Source organism: Mustela nigripes, chromosome 8 (genome assembly GCF_022355385.1).
Source record: "Mustela nigripes isolate SB6536 chromosome 8, MUSNIG.SB6536, whole genome shotgun sequence".
NCBI lineage: Eukaryota > Metazoa > Chordata > Mammalia > Carnivora > Mustelidae > Mustela > Mustela nigripes.
In genome coordinates, this window is record NC_081564.1 from 70,589,888 (window position 1) to 70,613,298 (window position 23,411).

The window sequence follows — 23,411 nt, forward strand, 5'->3', positions numbered from 1 at the left end:
GGAACAAGGCATTTCCTAATATAATACTGAATCTTGCCAAAATAATTCATGACTTCAGAAAATGTTCACTAGGCTAGCTTTATCCTCTCGAGGTCCTAGAATGCCCCCCCATTTCTAATGCTGATAAGGACTATTCTCTGATAGTATTTGTTATCCAAGGAATGTCAGCCTGAGTGCTCTGTTTGGAATGGGCTACAAATCTCAAATTTCAGATTGAGTCACATCTTCAATCTGTAGACTGTATCTGGACAATCAAGAGAACTATCATTCTTCACAAAATCCTCGATGACTCTAGTCAAAGTCACAGACATTAACAAATAAAAATTTTTAAAACTACATGAAAATATGCATTATTTGTTTTCAGCATGAGGTACATTTCTGGTGCATGCTCTTGGAGCTTTCTTCATTAAAGAAATACAATGGATTATTTTAGTAATTGGGAATGCTAATAACTCTTTGCTTCATGCCTCAAAGATATAGTAGAATCCATTTAAATTCTCTCAAGAGACTCTTGTTTGCTTTACCCAATGATTTTAATATGCAATGACTTTGCCACAACTTTTATAAAGCTCTGGTCCCTACTCAGAGCTCACATATGTATATTGCCTGCTCAAGTTTTCAGGTAGCTTTTTAATTTCCCAGTCTTCTGATCTGTTGACAAGAAGCAATCTGTGAAGACTGCAAGATAGCCTCTATTTTGTTCCCACTCCGAGCCTAGTTCATAACATGCAGTGCTCTTTAAGCTCATAAATCTCTCTGACTCCCATAGGGCGATACTTGACAGCCAACCAGCAGTTCTGCCACCAGGATCATTTCTCCCTGAAAAAGAAGAAAATAAAACTTGGCAGGATATGCTCAGGCCTCCCCTGCACTGGGCTGAACTGTCAGGCAAGAGCCTCCTCTTGAAAAAGTTTAGTATTTTTCTTTTGTATTTCATACCGATGAGAAAGCTATTTTTCTTTCCTCTAGAAATTTCTGCATTTGTTAAACTCACAAAAATGCAGACAGCTCAAAATGCATAAGGCATATTTGGAGGATGCTCTAGCCAAAAGTTAAATATTTCTTACTGATTCAGATTCAGTTTAAAAAAAAGAGAATCCTACATAAAAATTCATACAAAGAGTTACCTCTTTGTAAAAATAGTGCTATAAGCTTCCAGAATATGTAAACAATGGTACTTCACATTTGGGTATTATAAAATGCACACTCAGTTGAACAATCTGGAATAAAAAAATTAGCAGAGAGAAATAGGTCAAGCCCAGGGATATAAGAGGTGAATTTATTGAAGTTTCCCATGAGGGATTGGATAGAACATTGTTCTCTTCAAAATAAGGGGAGCTTGAAATGACACACATGTTTGGTCCTCTGCCTCAGCAGGAGCTATGAAGGGAGAGTGGCCCAGCATTCATGTGTCATTCCCATCAATATCTGGAAACTTTAAAGTTTGGCACTTACAGCTTTTCCAATAAAGAATCTCTAAGTATAGATCTTTCTGGAAACCTTCCATAGTCTGTGTTTGGAGATGGCTGCTCATTCTTACCCACCCTTTTGATACATTTATCTGTTGACTTTATTTAGAGGAACATCTAAAGTCTTCTCCAATTTAAGAGAGGGTTTCATATGGCAGCTGGACTATAACTCCAACAACAACAAAAATGTCACCTCTAAAGAAATCACCCTACCATTTCATATGAAATTGTATCCCAGACTTCTTGTGGTTTTACAATTTCCATCTCTCGTCCATAAGAGAGAGAGAAATAGAAAAAATTCCCTAGTTTTATGTGTGTTTAGAAAAAAAAAAATCATCTGAATTATCGAATAGATGTGAAACAAGGTTGCTTTCCCTCCCTCAATCGACTAGTTGACTTCATACAATCGCTGAGTGTCCTGGAGGCCAGAGGCGAACATCCCTCGCCTGTTCATAACCATAATATAATACAGAGCCCATAACCTAGAAGAGCTTCAGAACAGGCATACACACACATCTGCCATCTCTTTCTCTAAAACTACTTTCAAAGCAACGTTTTACTCTTCTATTTTGTCTATTTCTCTAGTGACTTTCAGAAATCACTTAAATATTGCACAGAAGAGCTTTTCACAGGATTCCATGGCTTTAAATTACACTAGCTACTTAGAAAATCATAGATATTTTGTGTGATATTCCATCCCAATGAAAAATATGCATTCCCGTGCCTCAATACTTTGCTATCCAAATACCTGCTTTCAAGAGGTAATGATGAAAAGAAATGCCTGAGTATTTTCCTGGTCAGTGAGGTTGCAGAAGAGACCAATACCATGCCCATATAAGCAAACAAATCTTACTTCTGGGCTCTGCATTGCCACCCTTGGGTAATGTTCATTTGGCGACTTCTGGCTGCACTCTCTGAAGGATTTCTTCTCTTGCTCTCAGTAGAGAGCCTTTGTACATGTCATCCTATAATTTTTTGTTGGCTGGAGAGCAACAGCTAAACTCTGCAAGATGTCACAGATGCATGGGCCAAGGGATCTCACTGTGTGCTGAACGTGTTATCTTCAGAAGCAAGAAAGGAATGTTGGAGAGGAGGAGAAAGGCTGTTTTTTATTATTGTAGGGTAAACCTGACAATTCTGACCTTGGTGAATTGTCAGTTTGTTTGGGGGATGGGTGGGTGGGTCTGGGGTGTACTTTTTATAAGTAATATTTAATTTATTATTTAGAGTGGCTTCTTTTTGGATAATTTATGATAAAAAGGGAGATCTGGTCGGAAATCTAGATACGGCTATTAAAGCTGCAGTGTTCCATATCTCAGAGGGACCACTTTGGAAATGAATTTGTCCATTGCTGAGTATGAGGATGCGTCCAGGCAAAGCCTCCGCTGAAGCAACATCAATACCACCTTCTCCCTTTCCAGGGTCATTCAAACAAGATAACACCAAATCTAAAATATTCTGCTAGCATTTTGCAGATCAATGCTACTCATTCTCTCAAAGGGCTTTGCAATTCAAATTGTTATTGTGCTAGTGGTAGGTTTATTTGTTAGAAATGGGTATACTACAGCTTTAACTAGCCTTAGTGGAAAAAGAAATTTTTTGTGGCTACAAAACACCTTTAAAAAAAAAAAAAAAAGGTATTTTGAGCCTACAAAGAGTTTCTTTAAATTGTCAAGACTCTAGCATTGTTAACCAAATTAGACTAGTGATTGCAATATTTAAGTGTAAATCTTGTTCTATGAGAAAGGATACTTGCTTACAGTTTCAAACAATGACTGTTTCTACACACGATCTTGTATACTACCACACGAGGAAAAAAGGGGTTTTTGTAATCACAGTAGAACAGTCTCATATTCATTTTTTATAGAAATGTTATTCCAATGGTGCATTTTTTTGTTTAATAAATAAAGTTTTGATACAAAATTCTTTCTTCGAGTTATTTATATCAAATGACGGACACTAACAGCACCCAGCCCTCCTCCCTGCCTGTCTGCTCTTATCCTCAGGATAGGTACTGCCTTCTTTGACATCTGTGGCAGAGGCTGCAGGTTTCTGCTGTATCCCCTTGGCTCCTTCTACCATGTTCATGCTCGAGTCCAGGAGGTCTGCAATCTCAACAACCAACAGCCACGACTTTTCATTGGGGGACTGCCTCAGGCAGCCAGAACCCACTTTGCCTGCACGCACAGGAGAGCTGGAAACCCCTGATCACACCTCAGCAATAGCGGTGGCATATTCTGGCCCCTTTGCCCCTGATTGGGACAATGTTGTGGTGTGACCCAACTTTCCTCTAGAGCTCCTGTGCGGGACTCAGCCAAAGTGACTCAGGGGAGACAGCGCTCCACAATACCGCACCCTAGACATGCTACCCTTGCTTGGCTTGCCTCCTTTCTCTCTTCTTCTTCTGCCATTCCTTTAATGGTCTCTCCTAGGATCACTTCATAATTAATCACTTTTACAAGGATCTTCATGTCGGGGTCCGTTTTGGGGGAAACCCAAGACAACACCCTTCTGTTTTTATTTCTGCTTGAAAAACACCAAGACCAAATAAATGCAATGCTCTCTCCATCCACCAGATACTTCATTCTTATGGCATCAATAGCAGTGCTGGGGAGGCATATGCATTGAATGATATATTGCTAGGAGTATTGGAAGATTAAGTTGGACATGTAATCTGTTCTCTAAGAGAAAGCCACATATTATTAAAAGTTTTATTAAGTCTTTGGGGCAAGCAGAGAACTACTCCGTAAGCTCTTTCTTGAAGGCAATGCATCCCAGGTGACAAGACAGATGGGGTTTCAAAGGTCACCTAGATCTTCCTGCCTTTCTCAACTCATTATCATTCCACCTAAAGAAAAAAAATGTGCTGAAGATCACCAAGACCCTGGAGAAGTTGGAACCCTTGTGCATGACTAGTGGGAATGTAAACTAATGCAGCCACTGTGGAAACCAGTAGGGTGGTTCCTCAAAAAACATAGATTACCAACTGATCCTGCAAATCTACTGTCCAAAAAAATCAAAAGCAGGGACTTGAACAGATATGTGGATACCTATGTTCATAGCAGCATTATTCACAATAGCCCAAAGATGAAAGCAACCCAAAGATGCATCAACAGGTAGAATGAATAAACAAAATGTGGTCTATGCATACAATGGAATAGTACACAGCCTTTAAAGGAGAGACATTCTGACACATGCTACACATGGATGAAACTTGAAGACATTATGCTTTGTGAAATAATCCTATCAAGAGAATACAAATAGTGTATAATTCCATTTACATGAGGTATATAGAGTAGTCAAATTCATAGAGACAGAGCAGAATGGTGGTTGCCATTGGCTAGGAAAATAGGGGGGTGGGGAATAATTGCTTAATTGGTATCAAGTTTCAGTTTGGGGGGGGTGAAAAAAGTTCTGGGGATAGATAGTGGCGATGGTTACACAACGTGAAAGTACTTAATATTACTGAACTGTACACTTCAAATGGTTAAAAAAGTATGTTTAATGCTATGTATATCTTAGCACAATTTTTTTAAAATCTCCAAATTAGGATATTCCAGATCCATCTGCTATAAATGCTGATATTTACTCTTTGACTCCTGAAATATAAATACGTTAACTCCAAAATGCTGAAGGAGATTGATATGCCAGAAATAGAAACAACGTATTTACCACAGTCTATTTTCTCTCACACATTTTACACTACCATATTCAACGGAAGTAAGCATATCTTACAAAAGAATGTTGTGCTACCATAGAAGACTATCAAAGATGACTATTTCCAAGGAAAACTGGTTATATGAAGAAAAATAAAATGGATTACTGGTGTCTGAACTAAAGAGGAAAAGGCTAAGAGATTAATTACTCTCTGCATTGCAAATATTTTTTATGGAAGAGATATTTGGAGTGGTGAAAGAATGAAATACCCTCTATATTAAATACCCTATGATGCTATTGATTGATAGATAGTAAATTGCATTAATATGTATGCAGGCGAGTTTCATAGGTCTGAAGGAAGGTGGAATGTCAGGGAGGTCCACCCAGAGCCAAAATCCAGAACGTTTAACATTGCCTCTCTTCCATGGACATTTTCTTTTGTTTCTTGATCACTTGTCTGTTTCATTTACTCTGAAGGACTTTAAGTGTGTACCTATAATTCTTAAAAATGCTTCCTGATCTCCATCCTAGCATTCCACTTCCTCATTTCTTCCACTCATTACTCTTTTCCTAAACATTATTTGCAGCCTCTCAGTTACGTCCACACACTGATTCTGTGTTTGTAAAACTAAATCTGTCTTTTCTTCCTCCAATAGTGGTTTTCATTCTGCAATTGTATTTTTAATTTCCTTGTGGCTCTCCCTTTTCTTACCTATCTCCTTCTGTACTTCACCATGTTGTCTTTTTACCCCATCCCATTCTCTCTTGATTATATTCCCATTCTGTTTCAGAGAGCCGGGATTCCTTTATACACTTGAAAAATGCCAGTTTTCTTTGAAAGAAACTGCTTCCGGTTTTGTAAAAGAATTATCCTGTAAGCCCATTACGTCTCTTGACTTCAGCCTACTCTTATCTTTATTTTAGATTTAAGTGTTCTTAATCTATTTATTTACTCTGAGATGAAGGGAAATCCATTCAGGTCAACAGTGTTTCAGCTCTGTTGTGAATGTGTGTGAATGGCTCATGGCTCCATGTTATGACGGCTTGTGTTCTGTGAAGCTTCTTCCTGAGGTACACAGAGCCAGCCAGTCGTCCTCCACAAGTTCCAGCAAAGCTGCCACTGTCTCACTGGTTTTCATCTAGTGCCTTCCCTTCATCTCCCTGCCTCTGACATCGCCAACTGGAGTACACGAAAATGAGCAAAACTCAAGAAGAAACAGATGCGCCATCTCCTCTCTACCTCAAACTCTATGAACAATGCTGTAGACAAGAGAAATTACTCAAGCTCATTAGTTCCTCTCTTATCCTTTCTGCCCAGTCCTGTTTGGGAAGTTTGTAGTTTTTTGAGGCCATGAGAGTGATACTGGCCTGGATCTCTGGCTGGTATATACTTGTCAACTGTGAACTGAAGATCCTTTTACAGGAGATCACTGGCAACATGGCAAGGATGGTCCATCTATTGCACTTTCTTAACACCTTTATTGGCCTTAGAGTCTGTGGGGAACAAAACCACAAAACTTCCTGAGTTCTGCAGAGAAGACCAGCTTTTCAGTAAGAATGCCTTCTTGTTCCATTTCTCCTTCCTTCTCTTTTTATTCATTTATTTTTTATTTATCTGCCATATTTATTTATTCTATTTACTTTTTATTTATTTGTCAGAGAGAGAGTACAAGCAGTGAGAGCAGCAGGCAGAGGGAGAGGGAGAAGCAGGCTCCCCGCTGAGCAAGGAGCCAGATGCAGGACTCGATCCCAGGACCCTAGGATCATGACCTGAGCCAAAGGTAGACGCCCAACCAACTGAGCCACCCAGGTGGCTCCTCTTTCTTCAATATCTGTTTTCTGATATTCCTCTGTTTTTTTCTTTTTGTCTTCCTCCTCTTTCTTCAAATATCTGTTTTCTGAGTCCCTAGATGTAATAAGGGGAAAGGGGGATGAACCTTGAGGGGCAAATCTCCAGACGCCATTGTAATTGTTGAGCCCTAGCTATTTTTTTAAGTGCCTATGCTTTATACTACTTTCTGTTTACCCAAGCTTAACCTATACTTTATTTACCAATTTCTTATTTCTGTGATGCTATATTATTTTTTCTTTCGTCTGTGATTAATCTCTCTCCCTCACCTTAACTTTAGAAACTCATAATTTGATACAATAAATACTAAGCAATGGTTCCTGAGATAATCCAAATGTTCTCATTAGCAGTTCAAAAGATTTCTTGAAATAAATAATGGAAGTTTTTTTTTTTTTTTCCCCCAGATTCCTTTCGGGTTTTAATTAACATTCTTCTTTATAGATTAATGACAGTCCTTTAATTTCCCTGTCTTTGCTAATATCTATTCTGATTCTTTATGTAAGTTTGACAAAATACCCTTTGGTAAAACAATTTTTCACCTTCTTAATACTTCTTAAGGATTTAATTCTTACAATATTCTTTGAATCTGTGGTAGATTCCCACTACTTTTCTTTTTACTCAACTGAAAAGTGTTCTTTGGTGTGAAACTCTCTTAGCAATGATGGCATTTTAATTTTGCAAATAAGATTCCTTATTTGTCATGGATTATTCCTCTTTCTTCCCTAAATCGGATGTTTCGAAAAATTAACTATCACATTTACTTCATAGAGATATTATAGGCTTAAATTTAAATTAGGCAATGTAAATAAAGTTCTTAGTATAATTTCTAATACTTGGCAAAAGCTTAATACATGCTACTTCTGTTCCTTCTGCCTCTGCACTAGATCTTTCCCTTTAAAATTTATGAACATTTTGATATGTTTTGAAAAATATAGATGGGAATAAAGCAAATTTGTGGTTTGGGAGTGGTTCTAACTTTTATGTATTATTTATAGCATGCATGCAGATGTCAAAAGCAGTTTGCCAAAGGATGGTACTGTTATAAAATAGTTTTCCTTTTTTTGACATATATATCCAGTAATTATTTAGTGCTTTCATTCACATGAAAGACATAATACTAAGGGAATCAATGAACCAAAGAATAAATCCATGCATCTTGTGTGTTTATACACTAACAAACAAGAAAAAAAGTGTCTGTCTGTATCATATCTATGTATATACATGGGGATACTTCAGATGAGACAGATAGTTTTAGATAGGTAAAGAAAAATTCCATCAGATTACAGAGCATCAAACTAAGGTTGATAGAAGGTGGTATGTGGAAGAGCTTTAAATAATAAAAAAGACTAAAGTCTTCGGATATTGAAAAAAAATCAAAAAATTATATGAGCAAGTAGATACAAAAGTAAGAATTTATAGGACAAAAATGGAACTAAAAAGTGTCTTAGGGTTTTTTGTTGTGGAAAAAAGTAGGAAGTATATTTACAAAGTCATGGAGTTATGTAATGGTGATCTAAGGTATTTAACTTAATTCTGTAACTTAATTCTGTAAATTAATTCTGTAATTTTAACTTGCCAAAGGATGGTACTGTTATGAAATAGTTTTCCTTTTTTTGAATTTTTTGAATTTCCTTTCTATAAATTAATTCTGTAACTTAATTCTGTAAATTAATTCTGTAATTCTATACTGAAAATAGAAGTTTTAGTTTTTCATTTGCAAATATCTATTGAATAATTGCTATGTACAAATGATTGAGCTAGCACTGGAAAAGCAGCAGTGACCAGTATGAATGATTGTTGGCCTTATGAAGTTTATAATAAAAAAGAACAGAGAGGTGCAATAACTGTAAGAATAATATCAACTCATATTGTGATATAAAATATTATGTCTTTAGGAATTACCCACAATTGTTTTAGATAGGGAAAGACTTCCTCATAGAAGTAACATTTAAACTGAAACCACAGAATACCAAAGAGCCATCCATGTGAATATTGGGAACATAGAACATTCCAGAAAGAGGGGAAAACTGAGCCAAGGCCCAGGCTGGGAAAAGAGCTTGGCCTACCAAGAGCTGGGCAGATGGTTGGTGCAGTTGCATTTCACTGAGCAGGAAGAAAAATAGAATGAAGAGATTAAGGATTTAGAACTAGGTCAGATCATGCTGCATACTGCAGTGCTTGCTACCAAGTTTAGATTCCAAAGGAAATAACCAATTGAAGGGACAAAGAAGAGAGTTAAAAACCTGATTTATGTGTATCAAGATAAAAGATATGTGCACACTACCTCAGATTTGCAAGATTACATAGAATTTTTTATCATCTGTAATTGCTTCGGTCTCGCTCATGTTCCCAATTTTTAAAACATTCTTTTTTTTTTTTAAGATTTTATTTTTATTTATTTTACAGAGAGAGATCACAAGTAGACAGAGAGGCAGGCAGAGAGAGAGAGGGAAGCAGGCTCTCCGCTGAGCAGAGAGCCCGATGTGGAACTCGATCCCAGGACCCTGAGATCATGACCTGAGCCAAAGGCAGTGGCTTAACCCACTGAGCCACCCAGGCACCCCTATGTTCCCAATTTTTATTGGGTAGTGAGCTGAAGTTCAATCTTGCCAATGAAAGGAGTCAATATTTCTTTTCCATTTAAAGCAGCTTTTTTAATGAATTCTTTCTGGATAAAGTCACTAAATTCAAAGTTCTAATTCCCTTCCACAACTTCATTTCTCTCCCAAAGTTCCCTACCATCTCCAATCCTTCTCAAGATGGCTTCTGGGGAAGTGGGAATGTTCTCATGTTGTGCTTGACCAAATATGGATTCTCTCTGCTTCCAGTGATTGACCCTTTATTCCATCTCATCTCTTGGAACTCCATTGGCCATTACCACCAAGGTTTGCATCTGGAGACACTGAGAATCTTTTCTCACAGCACAGTAGCATCCTACGATTCTCCTCACTGACTTGGGCCAATCTAAGCTCTTTTCTTGGCACTGTTAATTCTCTGAGTATCAGCCTTGTCTTCCACCTGGCCCCCAACTGGGTTGTCTACTACCAACCTCTATTCAAAAGTCACTTCTCCTTCGCCCTTGATAATCCAAGGTTGACTCAACTCTCAATTTAAGTATCTCCTAAATGCTCTCTTCAGAGCATACTGAAATAAGCCTTACTTGTTATATATAAGTACAATCGGTTTTCTTTCTGCCTAAAACAATAAGACACCACTTTTATCTGTAGTAGCAGCCATCCTTCTGGGATGTTCGTTGGACACAACAAGAGTCCTCTGGTTTGGGCCTCATTCCTTACCTTCCTAGATTTTCTATTAGCCTTTGCTTCCTTGCCTCAGGGTTTTACCTTATAGAGGTGTGCCAGAACCCTTCTTAATATTAACTTCTTAATATTTTTATTTCTATTTGCATACCCTTGCCTGATGATATGCCATGTCTTGTCTAATAGAAACTTTCTGCTTACTCTTCAAGTCTGGTGAAAATTCTCCTTATGTAATATCTTGAAAATCTTCACCATTTTTGTATTATATTAGCATCTTCATTTCCTCTGAGGCACTGAAACCATCTGGTCAATGGTTATGAGGCTACAAGCATCAAGGTTTAAAGTAAATAGCAATTTTATTAATTTAATATTTACAAGAATAATATATCAGATGTGTGTGTGCATGCACTAAAGATCAATCTGGCTATTGTTTACAGAATGAGTTCCAAGTAGCAAAAATGAAAAAGAAAAGTTTCAGGAAAAGTTTGATGGTAGATTCAATGGTGTTGAAGAGATAGAAATGAAATGGGCTACATTTGAACTGTGTTTTAGAGATAGAAATAAGCACATATGCAAATGGACAGGCTTGGGTGGGTTTCTGGTTTACACTTTTAAACTGGTAGTAACTTTTCCTCTATACAGGAGACTGGAAGAGAAACAGTTTGGGTATGGTATATATACGGATATAAAAGTATAATTTTTAAAGAGCCTTGTGTGATATCCAAGACAAGGTATCAAAATGTAGACAAATATTTGAATCTGAGAATACATAAGAAAGATCAGGTCTGGAGATGTAAATGCAGAAGTTTGCAATATATGAATGGCATCTAAAGCCATACGAATATACATGGCAGAGGGGCAAAGTTGGGCCTACCCTGAGCCCTGAGAGAATCAAGACTATAGGTAACAGAGAAGGAGCAACCAGGTAAGCAGGCTTACGAAGGGTAACCAATGACAAGAAAACTGGGGAAAAATCAGTTTTCTGTTAAAGGAAAATAAAAGATAACAAGAATTGTATAGAAGAAGAGAGAAAAAACATTGGAAACAGAGGAAGCATTCAGCTGTGTTAATAAGTTGCTGGAATGGTGGGTAAGGCAAAGATAAAATAATTATTTTGTGTATTAAATTTGTCAGTATGAAGATCATAAAGGGTACCCAGACCCCCTCGTTTTCCTGTGATAACCCCAGTTTATGTACTGTGCTCTCATGTAGTTAATTTCTAGAATAGTAGATAACATTATATAGTGCCTACTTTCATTTTCAAAATATCCTCATTTGGATGACAGTTTATATAGTCATACTACCTATTGGTGACTAAAGTAAGAGCAGTTTCAGTGAAACAGTGTTGATGAAAGTCAGATGATAATGGATCATAAATGGAATGGGAACTCATGAAGTAAATATAGTGCATGTACGATAACGATGAAGTTACATTATGAAGAACAGCAGAAAAATGGGAAGTAACTGGAAGGGTAACTGGATCTTACATGCTTTCAAAAATGAACTACAAAATCAGTCACAAAGATTTTTCTAGAAAATTGAGCAACTTCCCAATCAAATTCATCTGTGCCAGAAGTTTTCAGAATGAATAGCAATATGATTTAAGAAAAAGACCTTCAGGCTAGGTATAATAATTAACCCTTCCAGAGAAGGTTGCGTGACAGTGAGGGCTACTCTGGTTTAGAATAGGAAAGGGAACTCTAGAACCAAAGGCAAAAGGACATGCAGTAACTTTATTCAGGAGGATAGAATGTAATAGTGACCAAACCTAATATACCAGATCCTAACACTACAACCTGAACAATTTACCTGGTATGGAATGGAAAAGGGATCTTTGTCAATGTAATCAAGTTAAAGGTTTTGAGGTGGGGAGACTATCTTGGATTATTTGGATGGGCTTTAAATGCAATCACAAGTGTCCTTATAAAGGAAACACAGAGGAAACACAGACATAGAAGAGGAGGAAACAATGTGAACACAGAGGCAGAAACTGCAGTAATGTAGCCACAAACCAAGGAATGGTGGCAGCTACTAGAAGCTGGAAGAGAGAGAGAATAGATTCTCCCCAGAGGCTTTGGAGAGAATGCATCCCTGCCAACATCTTGATTTCAATCCTAATTTCAGACTCTGACTTAACAGAACTATGGGTGAATATACTTCTGTTATTTTAAGCCACTTAATTAGTGGTAACTATTACAGCAGCTACAAGAAACCAGTAGGGTGGGACTGAGTAAAACTCAGTTCCCACAAGAGCATCAATATGAAAATGCAACAAATAGATTTTTTAAAAGACAAATACAAGGCCAAGGAGATTAAAGGAGATATCTTGGTGAAAACCAGGAAATGGAGTGTAGAGTTTCAGTGTTACTGCACGGACAGGTTTAGATGTTTAAAGATATGGCATAAATGAGGGTCCTTGGTTATTGTCCAGAAGATCAACTCAGGTTCAGCCATGGGGAGCATGAATCTGGAATGATACAGATCCCAGCCAAGAGTAGTAACCTTAGGGCTGTCGGCCCCTGGGCTTTGAACAGATGCCTAATTTCTTTGAGTTTCAGTTTGTTTGTTTGTTTTCCCTATATTTTTATCTGTAACACAAAGATAATAATATCTGGCTTGCCTCTCTCACAGATTTCTTACGTGTATCACATCAGATACAATATATAAAAACACTTTATTTTTTATAAAGTGCTATTTTACACCTTACCAGTGGTATTCATTATCAATATTTGCAGCCAGAGAACTGTGACCTATTCACCCTTCGAGATCTAAAATTTAAGTAAGTGAAGTCACCTGTAGGGGAATTCAATAGAAATCCCAAACCCAATTAGGATCCAACGCCTTACTTAAAAGTTATTGAGAACTTCCAGAGGGGTGGAATGGGAAATGTCAGCTCGGGTTCTTGTTGGTATACAACCAGATTCTGTTTATCTAATTGACACAACTATTTTCTCATTAAAAACAAAACAAAAACACAGATGTGAAAGTAGCAGACTTCACTTGAAATGGGGTCGAAGACAGGAACAGAAAGGGTGGAAACAGGTTTTACCTTAGTTGTAGCAATGTAAACATTCCAATGTAAAAATATTCTTCCTCCATTTTCTCGGAGGGAAAGTTCCACTGACCCAAGAACCCCACAGTCCCTGTCCTTACACACCTCTCAGACTTCTCTCTTTCCCTTCCCTTCTTTGTCTCTGTTCTGTTCTAATCCTTTCTTCCAGGAGCAGAAATACAAATTCCTCCCATTCTTTCCTTCAGGGAGTTATCACTGACTTTTGTTGTTCAGCCTCTTGCTGACAAAACTGTAGACACTTACCTCCTAACCCAAGCAGTTAATTAAGGTTCTTCCTTCCTAAAGACCATTTCCTCTGTAGAAGACACTCTGTAGCCAGCTGCTATGATAATATAGTGCTTACCATGCTATATGGTAAAATAAAATGAGAACTACCCCAGCTTTCTCACATTTATCTAAGTGCCAGAGAAAACTTCTAGGCCAGACTTCAGAGCAAAGAAACAGTATTTCTTCTTCCTCTGGATCATCTTCTGTCCAACGGGGACCCTCCTTGAAGCGGAAGTTATGAGAAGTGATTCCTTTCAGACTACGTTTTGCCCTTCTCAAATGTATTTTGTAGACCAAAGGCCTGTTCATACTGCACATGGAGATCAAACTGACAGATGAACTGAACAAATGAATGAATTTATAGAATGAATGAATGAATTTAACTAAATGTGTTATTTTATCAACTGTGAAAAAGAAACTGCCATATCAAGTCAAGACCCAAATATTTTTTAAATAACCTAATTTATAGATTTATCAATGTTGTGTATAACTCATTGTCCTGTTCTGACTTATGTTTAAAAGCAAAGGGATGATTCAAGTCTCCTCAATATGACTCAAGTCTCTTCAATTTCCCAATGTTGCACAAGTGTTTGACGTATGCTGATAATAAATTCAATAATATAATAAACACTAATGAAATCAAATATCGGATACATACAACATGCTGTGTTAAGAACCTCATATACCTTATCTTGTTTACTACGTGAAACAATACTTTGATGTATGAAACACTATTATTGCTACTTTACTGGTGAGAAACACTAAACTGCTGCTTTATCTTGCCATAAGTCATCTATTTAGTGAAAAATTGAGTCCTAAACCCAGTTCTGTTCTGTGTTTTTTATCACCAAATTGAATAATATTCAATGGATAGTTCTAAGAAATTTCTTAACAAAGAGTTTCACAAACTTTAGTGATTATAGAATCCACCTGGAACTCTTGTTAAAATAATAAATCCTAGGCCCCTGTTGTAGAGATATTGATTCAATTGGTCTGTATTAGGGCTGAGAATCTGTAACTTTAACAAGCTCCCTGGTTGATTTCTATTCTCATATTATATATCAGTAAGAACTCTGTCTACTCCTCTCAATAGAAAATCCAATATAAACTCCTAACTTAAATTTTAAAAAGAAAATATATTGGTTTAGATACCTGAACAATTTTAGGGTAGACTAAGTTCAGACACATCTTTATCGTCAGATTGTACCTGTAGTTCCAGAATTGAGTCTCCTTGGCCCTGGCTGGCCAGATGTAGATCATAGGTCCATCCCTGAACCAACTGCTATGATTAAGTGGATGGAATTTGCTATTTTCTTGATTTTGCTCACTGAGCCCTTCCTTGAAGCCCAGGGTGGTGTCAATTATCTTGAAGCCCATGGATTAAGAAGAGGGAAGGGGATATAATAGGACATTATCAGAGGGAAGAGGAAGTGGATCCTGTGTGGATAACAGATATACACTAGACTTCCCTAGGTAAAGTTGTAAGTTCATAAGAATGCACTGGCAGCCACTTTAAGAAACTATCAACATCAGGGGCGCCTGGGCAGCTCAGTGGGTTAAGCCACTGCCTTCCGCTCAGGTCATGATCTCAGGGTCCTGGGATCGAGTCCCGCATTGGGCTCTCTGCTCAGCAGGGAGCCTGCTTCCCTCTCTCTCTCTGCCTGCCTCTCTGCCTACTGTAATCACTCTCTGTCAAATAAATAAATAAAATCTTTAAAAAAAAAAAAAAGAAAGAAAGAAACTATCAACATCATATGACTGGAAAGTTTTCCTTATCATAGAAAAGATAACTTGTTTGCCAAGGTACTGTCCTCCAATCCTATACATTCAGACAGATTACTCCACAAAACCATCAGTATTATTTATATCATCTTTATGTCTGAAGGAGATACATTTTATTATATTCTTGGACATATACTCATCCAATGCACAGAGAAGAGAAATGGACCAAAATGACTCTTCTCATTTTGCAAAATGAGTCTTCTCATTTTGCAAAATGAGTCTATCTCAATTCTCTTTTGCTTACATATTTAAAAAAATCCAATAATTTTTTTTTGTAAAGTTTACCAGGTTCATGTTAAATTATAAACTGAGCTTTTTGGAAATTCACATCTTGGAGTTTTTGCTTCAGTCTGAAGAAGGAAACTGTTTACCAAATTAAGATGAAATAGCTTTACTGCCTATTTGCAACTCTCATTTAAAATTGGATATAGTTTATCACTGAATATTTCCTAAAATAAAACTTTATAACCATCTGGATTCAGGGTTTTCTTGCTGATATTTCTTATAGATATATGGTTTTTTAATGATTCTTTCAATCCCAAAGGATGTACTAGACTCCAAAATTATGTGTTTAGATAACCCAAAAGAAGCAATTTGATTTCTCCAGCTTCTTTACCTATAACTTCATTTCAAAATTTTAAGGATATCAGAGTGTTTTTTCTTAGAAGTTCTGACTCCTGAGAAAAACCATAGCCAATATTATTGTTCTTTGTTATTATATATATTAATACATATATATACACACACATATCTCATGATATATATTATTGCCCTCCTTTATTGTCCTATTCTTCTTTTTGAAATGGCTGTTGTCCCATCTGTTCCCTGCACTTAAACTCTACTTTGTACCTATGGAGGTACAGCAAACACTGAAGAAATATTAATTTTCACATACTGAAAAGCTATCAATTAATGTTTTTTCAGTCATAATGAAATCAGATCAAGAATTGATATAGAGAGGGAGGAGTCAAGATGGCAGAGAAGTAGCAGGCTGAGACTACTTCAGCTAGCCAGAGACCAGCTAGATAGCTTATCTAAAGATTGCAAACACCTGAAAATCCATCGGCAGATCGAAGAGAAGAACAGCAATTCTGGAAACAGAAAAACAACCACTTTCTGAAAGGTAGGACCGGCGGAGAAGTGAATCCAAAGCGATGGGAAGATAGACCCCGGGGGGAGGGGCCGGCTCCCGGCAAGCGGCGGAGCAACCGCGCACAAAATCAGGACTTTTAACAGTCTGTTCCGCTGAGGGACATCGCTCCAGAGACTAAACCGGGGCAAAGCCCACGCGGGGTCAGCGTGGCCTCAGGTCCCACAGGGTCACAGAAGGATCAGGGGTGTCTGAGTGTTGCAGAGCTTGCAGGTACTGGAACAGGAAAGCCGGCTACAGAGACAGAGCCGACAGTAAGCTCGCAGCTCAGGGTTACCTTGAACCGGTCGCAGGCTCAGTGAGCTCGGAGCGTGGCCGGAGGTCAGGCAGACGGGAGTAACTGGCGCTGTTCTCTGAGGGCGCACTGAGGAGTGGGGCCCTGGGCTCTGGGCACCTCCGGGCCAGAGCCCAGGAGGCCGCCATTTGTATTCCCGTCCTCCGGAACTCTACGGAAAGCGCTCAGGGAACAAAAGCTCCTGAAAGCAAACCCGAGCGGATTACTCACCCCGGCCCCGGGTAAGGGCGGTGTAATTCCGCCTGGGGCAAAGACACTTGAGAATCACTACAACAGGCCCCTCCCCCAGAAGATCAACAAGAAATCCAGCAGAGACCAAGTTCCCCTACCAAGGAGTGCGATTTCAATACAAAGAAGAGCAGCAGAATTCCAGAGGAGGAGAAAGCAAAGCACGGAACTCATGGCTTTTTCCCTGTGATTTTTTTTAGTCTTGCAGTTAATTTAATTTTTTTCTTTTTCATTTTTTGTTTTATTTCTCGCCTTCTGGTTAAATTTTTTTTAACTTTTACCTTTTTCTTTTTTAATGTTTTTTTAACTAGTTTATCTAATATATATATTTTTTCTTTTTTATATTTTCCTTATTTGTTTTCTTTTTTTTTTTAATTCTTTTCTTTTCTTTTTTTTTTCTTTCTGCCTTTTTGAACATCTTTTTAATCCCTTTCTCCGCCCTCACGATTTCGGATCTCCTCTAATTTGGTTAAAGCATATTTTCCTGGGGTTGTTGCCACCCTTTTAGTATTTTACTTGCTCCTTCATATACTCTTATCTGGACAAAATGACAAGACGGAAAAATTCAACACAAAAAAAAGAACAAGAGGCAGTACCGAAGGCTAGGGACCTAATCAATATAGACATTGGTAATATGTTAGATCTAGAGTTCAGAATGACAATTCTCAAGGTTCTAGCCGGGCTCGAAAAAGGCATGAAAGATATTAGAGAAACCCTCTCGAGAGATATAAAAGCCCTTTCTGGAGAAATAAAAGAACTAAAATCTAACCAAGATGAAATCAAAAAAGCTATTAATGAGGTGCAATCAAAAATGGAGGCTCTCACTGCTAGGATAAATGAGGCGGAAGAAAGAATTAGTGATATAGAAGACCAAATGATAGAGAATAAAGAAGCTGAGCAAAAGAGGGACAAACAGCTACTGGACCACGAGGGGAGAATTTGAGAGATAAGTGACACCATAAGACGAAACAACATTAGAATAATTGGGATTCCAGAAGAAGAAGAAAGAGAGACGGGAGCAGAAGGTATACTGGAGAGAATTATTGGGGAGAATTTCCCCAATATGGCAAAGGGAACGAGCATCAAAATTCAGGAGGTTCAGAGAACGCCCCTCAAAATCAATAAGAATAGGCCCACACCCCGTCACCTAATAGTAAAATTTACAAGTCTCAGTGACAAAGAGAAAATCCTGAAAGCAGCCCGCGAAAAGAAGTCTGTAACATACAATGGTAAAAATATTAGATTGGCAGCTGACTTATCCACAGAGACCTGGCAGGCCAGAAAGAGCTGGCATGATATTTTCAGAGCACTAAACAAGAAAAACATGCAGCCAAGAATACTATAGCCAGCTAGGATATCATTGAAAATAGAAGGAGAGATTAAAAGCTTCCAGGACAAACAACAACTGAAAGAATTTGCAAACACCAAACCAGCTCTACAGGAAATATTGAAAGGGGTCTTCTAAGCAAAGAGAGAGCCTACAAGTGGTAGATCAGAAAGGAACAGAGACCATATACAGTAACAGTCACCTTACAGGCAATACAATGGCACTAAATTTATATCTCTCAATAGTTACCCTGAATGTTAATGGGCTAAATGCCCCAATCAAAAGACACAGGGTATCAGAATGGATAAAAAAACAAAACCCATCTATATGTTGCCTCCAAGAAACTCATTTTAAGCCCGAAGACACCTCCAGATTTAAAGTGAGGGGGTGGAAAAGAATTTACCATGCTAATGGACATCAGAAGAAAGCAGGAGTGGCAATCCTTATATCAGATCAATTAGATTTTAAGCCAAAGACTATAATAAGAGATGAGGAAGGACACTATATCATACTCAAAGGGTCTGTCCAACAAGAAGATTTAACAATTTTAAATATCTATGCCCCCAATGTGGGAGCAGCCAACTATATAAACCAATTAATAACAAAATCAAAGAAACACATCAACAATAATACAATAATAGTAGGGGACTTTAACACTCCCCTCACTGAAATGGACAGGTCATCCAAGCAAAAGATCAGCAAGGAAATAAAGGCCTTAAACGACACACTGGACCAGATGGACATCACAGATATATTCAGAATATTTCATCCCAAAGCAACAGAATACACATTCTTCTCTAGTGCACATGGAACATTCTCCAGAATAGATCACATCCTCGGTCCTAAATCAGGACTCAACCGGTATCAAAAGATTGGGATCATTCCCTGCATATTTTCAGACCACAATGCTCTAAAGCTAGAACTCAACCACAAAAGGAAGTTTGGAAAGAACCCAAATACATGGAGACTAAACAGTATCCTTCTAAAGAATGAATGGGTCAACCGGGAAATTAAAGAAGAATTGAAAAAAATCATGGAAACAAATGATAATGAAAATACAACGGTTCAAAATCTGTGGGACACAACAAAGGCAGTCCTGAGAGGAAAATATATAGCGGTACAAGCCTTTCTCAAGAAACAAGAAAGGTCTCAGGTACACAACCTAACCCTACACCTAAAGGAGCTGGAGAAAGAACAAGAAAGAAACCCTAAGCCCAGCAGGAGAAGAGAAATCATAAAGATCAGAGCAGAAATCAATGAAATAGAAACCAAAAAAAACAATAGAACAAATCAACGAAAGTAGGAGCTGGTTCTTTGAAAGAATTAATAAAATTGATAAACCCCTGGCCCGACTTATCAAAAAGAAAAGAGAAAGGACCCAAATAAATAAAATCATGAATGAAAGAGGAGAGATCACAACTAACACCAAAGAAATACAAACTATTATAAGAACATACTATGAGCAACTCTACGGCAATAAATTTGACAATCTGGAAGAAATGGATGCATTCCTAGAAACATATAAACTACCACAACTGAACCAGGAAGAAATAGAAAGCCTGAACAGACCCATAACCAGTAAGGAGATTGAAACAGTCATTAAAAATCTCCAAACAAACAAAAGCCCAGGGCCAGACGGCTTCCCGGGGGAATTCTACCAAACATTTAAAGAAGAACTAATTCCTATTCTCCTGAAACTGTTCCAAAAAATAGAAATGGAAGGAAAACTTCCAAACTCATTTTATGAGGCCAGCATCACCTTGATCCCAAAACCAGACAAGGATCCCACCAAAAAAGAGAGCTATAGACCGATATCCTTGATGAACACAGATGCGAAAATACTCAACAAAATACTAGCCAAGAGGATTCAACAGTACATTAAAAGGATTATTCACCACGACCAAGTGGGATTTATTCCAGGGCTGCAAGGTTGGTTCAACATCCGCAAATCAGTCAATGTGATACAACACATCAATAAAAGAAAGAACAAGAACCATATGTTACTCTCAATAGATGCTGAAAAAGCATTTGACAAAGTACAGCATCCCTTCCTGATCAAAACTCTTCAAAGTGTAGGGATAGAGGGCACATACCTCAATATCATCAAAGCCATCTATGAAAAACCCACCGCAAATATCATTCTCAATGGAGAAAACCTGAAAGCTTTTATGCTAAGGTCAGGAACACAGCAGGGATGTCCATTATCACCACTGCTATTCAACATAGTACTAGAGGTCCTAGCCTCAGCAATCAGACAACAAAAGGAAATTAAAGGCATCCAGATCGGCAAAGAAGAAGTCAAATTATCACTCTTTGCAGATGATATGATACTATATGTGGAAAACCCAAAAGACTCCACTCCAAACCTGCTAGAACTTATACAGGAATTCAGTAAAGTGTCAGGATATAAAATCAATGCACAGAAATCAGTTGCATTTCTCTACACCAACAGCAAGACAGAAGAAAGAGAAATTAAGGAGTCAATCCCATTTACAATTGCACCCAAAACCATAAGATACCTAGGAATAAACCTAACCAAAGAGGCTAAGAATCTATACTCAGAAAACTATAAAGTATTCATGAAAGAAACTGAGGAAAACACAAAGAAATGGAAAAATGTTCCATGCTCCTGGATTGGAAGAATAAATATTGTGAAAATGTCTATGCTACCTAAAGCAATCTACACATTTAATGCAATTCCTATCAAAGTACCATCCATCTTTTTCAAAGAAATGGAACAAATAGTTCTAAAATTTATATGGAACCAGAAAAGACCTCGAATAGCCAAAGGGATATTGAAAAAGAAAACCAACGTTGGTGGCATCACAATTCCGGACTTCAAGCTCTATTACAAAGCTGTCATCATCGAGACAGCATGGTACTGGCACAAAAACAGACACATAGATCAATGGAACAGAATAGAGAGCCCAGAAATAGACCCTCAACTCTACAGTCAACTAATTTCAACAAAGCAGGAAAGAATGTCCAATGGAAAAAAGACAGCCTCTTCAATAAATGGTGCTGGGAAGATTGGACAGCCACATGCAGAAAAATGAAATTGGACCATTTCCTTACACCACACACAAAAATAGACTCAAAATGGATGAAGGACCTCAATGTGCGAAAGGAATCCATCAAAATCCTTGAGGAGAACACAGGCAGCAACCTCTTCGACCTCAGCCGCAGCAACATCTTCCTAGGAACAACGCAAAAGGCAAGGGAAGCAAGGGCAAAAATGAACTATTGGGATTTCATCAAGATCAAAAGCTTTTGCACAGCAAAGGAAACAGTTAACAAAATCAAAAGACAACTGACAGAATGGGAGAAGATATTTGCAAACGACATATCAGATAAAGGACTAGTGTCCAGAATCTATAAAGAACTTAGCAAACTCAACACCCAAGGAACAAATAATCCAATCAAGAAATGGGCAGAGGACATGAACAGACATTTCTGCAAAGAAGACATCCAGATGGCCAACAGACACATGAAAAAGTGCTCCATATCACTTGGCATCAGGGAAATACAAATCAAAACCACAATGAGATATCACCTCACACCAGTCAGAATGGCTAAAATCAACAAGTCAGGAAATGACAGATGCTGGCGAGGATGTGGAGAAAGGGGAACCCTCCTACACTGTTGGTGGGAATGCAAGCTGGTGCAACCACTCTGGAAAACAACATGGAGGTTCCTCAAAATGTTGAAAATAGAACTGCCCTATGACCCAGCAATTGCACTATTGGGTATTTACACTAAAGATACAAACGTAGTGATCCAAAGGGGCACGTGTACTCGAATGTTTATAGCAGCAATGTCCACAATAACCAAACTATGGAAAGAACCTAGATGTCCATCAACAGATGAATGGATCAAGAAGATGTGGTATATATACACAATGGAATACTATGCAGCCATCAAAAGAAATGAAATCTTGCCATTTGCGACAACATGGATGGAACTAGAGCGTATCATGCTTAGCGAAATAAGTCAATCAGAGAAAGACAACTATCATATGATCTCCCTGATATGAGGAAGTGGTGATGCAACATGGTGGCTTAAATGGGTAGGAGAAGAATCAATGAAACAAGATGGGATTGGGAGGGAGACAAACCATAAGTGACTCTTAATCTCACAAAACAAACTGAGGGTTGCTGGGGAGAGGGGGTTTGGGAGAAGGGGGTGGGATTATGGACATTGGGGAGGGTATGTGCTTTGGTGAGTGCTGTGAAGTGTGTAAACCTGGTGATTCACAGACCTGTACCCCAGGGATAAAAATATATGTATAAAAAATAAAAAATTTAAAAAAAAAAGAATTGATATAGAGCTTTCTAAAGTCATCCCAAGATTTCTTTCTTTCTTTCTTTTTCTAAGATTTTATTTATTTATTTGACAGAGAGAGATCATAAGCACAAGTAAGCAGAGAGGCAGGCAGAGGGGTAGAGGGAAGCAGGTTCCCCACTGAGCAGAGAGCCCGACACGGGGCTGGATCCCAGGACCCCGACATCTGAGCTGAAGGCAGAGGCCCAACCTGAGCTGAAGGCAGAGGCCCAACCCACTGAGCTACTCAGGCGCCCCCCCCAAGATGTCTTGTATAAGAGAACAGCTCATGTTAATTCTGTCTATGAATGTCTTCTTAGATAAACAATTCAATGTAGACAAATATTATTTGAAGAATAGTAGCTAAGACTATTCTACAAATATGAGCTATAAATAGCTGTTCATATCTACAGATATGTAAAACACCATAGTTCCATAATTTTCCTCCCTTTCTAGCTTGTATTTTAATGTTAATACTATATGAAGGAGTGAATTAGATTGTTTCAGGTATTACTTTGAACACAGATGAAACTCAGAGTTTAAGCCACTAAAAATAAGGCCCCTGAACATCCGTGTCTTCATGTGTAAAAGTTAGGAAATGATAGTTAATGCCAGTTATTTTTGAACTTTGGATCTACAAATGTGCTCATGACATAAAAATACTCTTTCTACACTTTCTAAACATCTTTCAGTTTTGTTCCTTCTGCTACTGACAAGTACTGCATCTTAATACA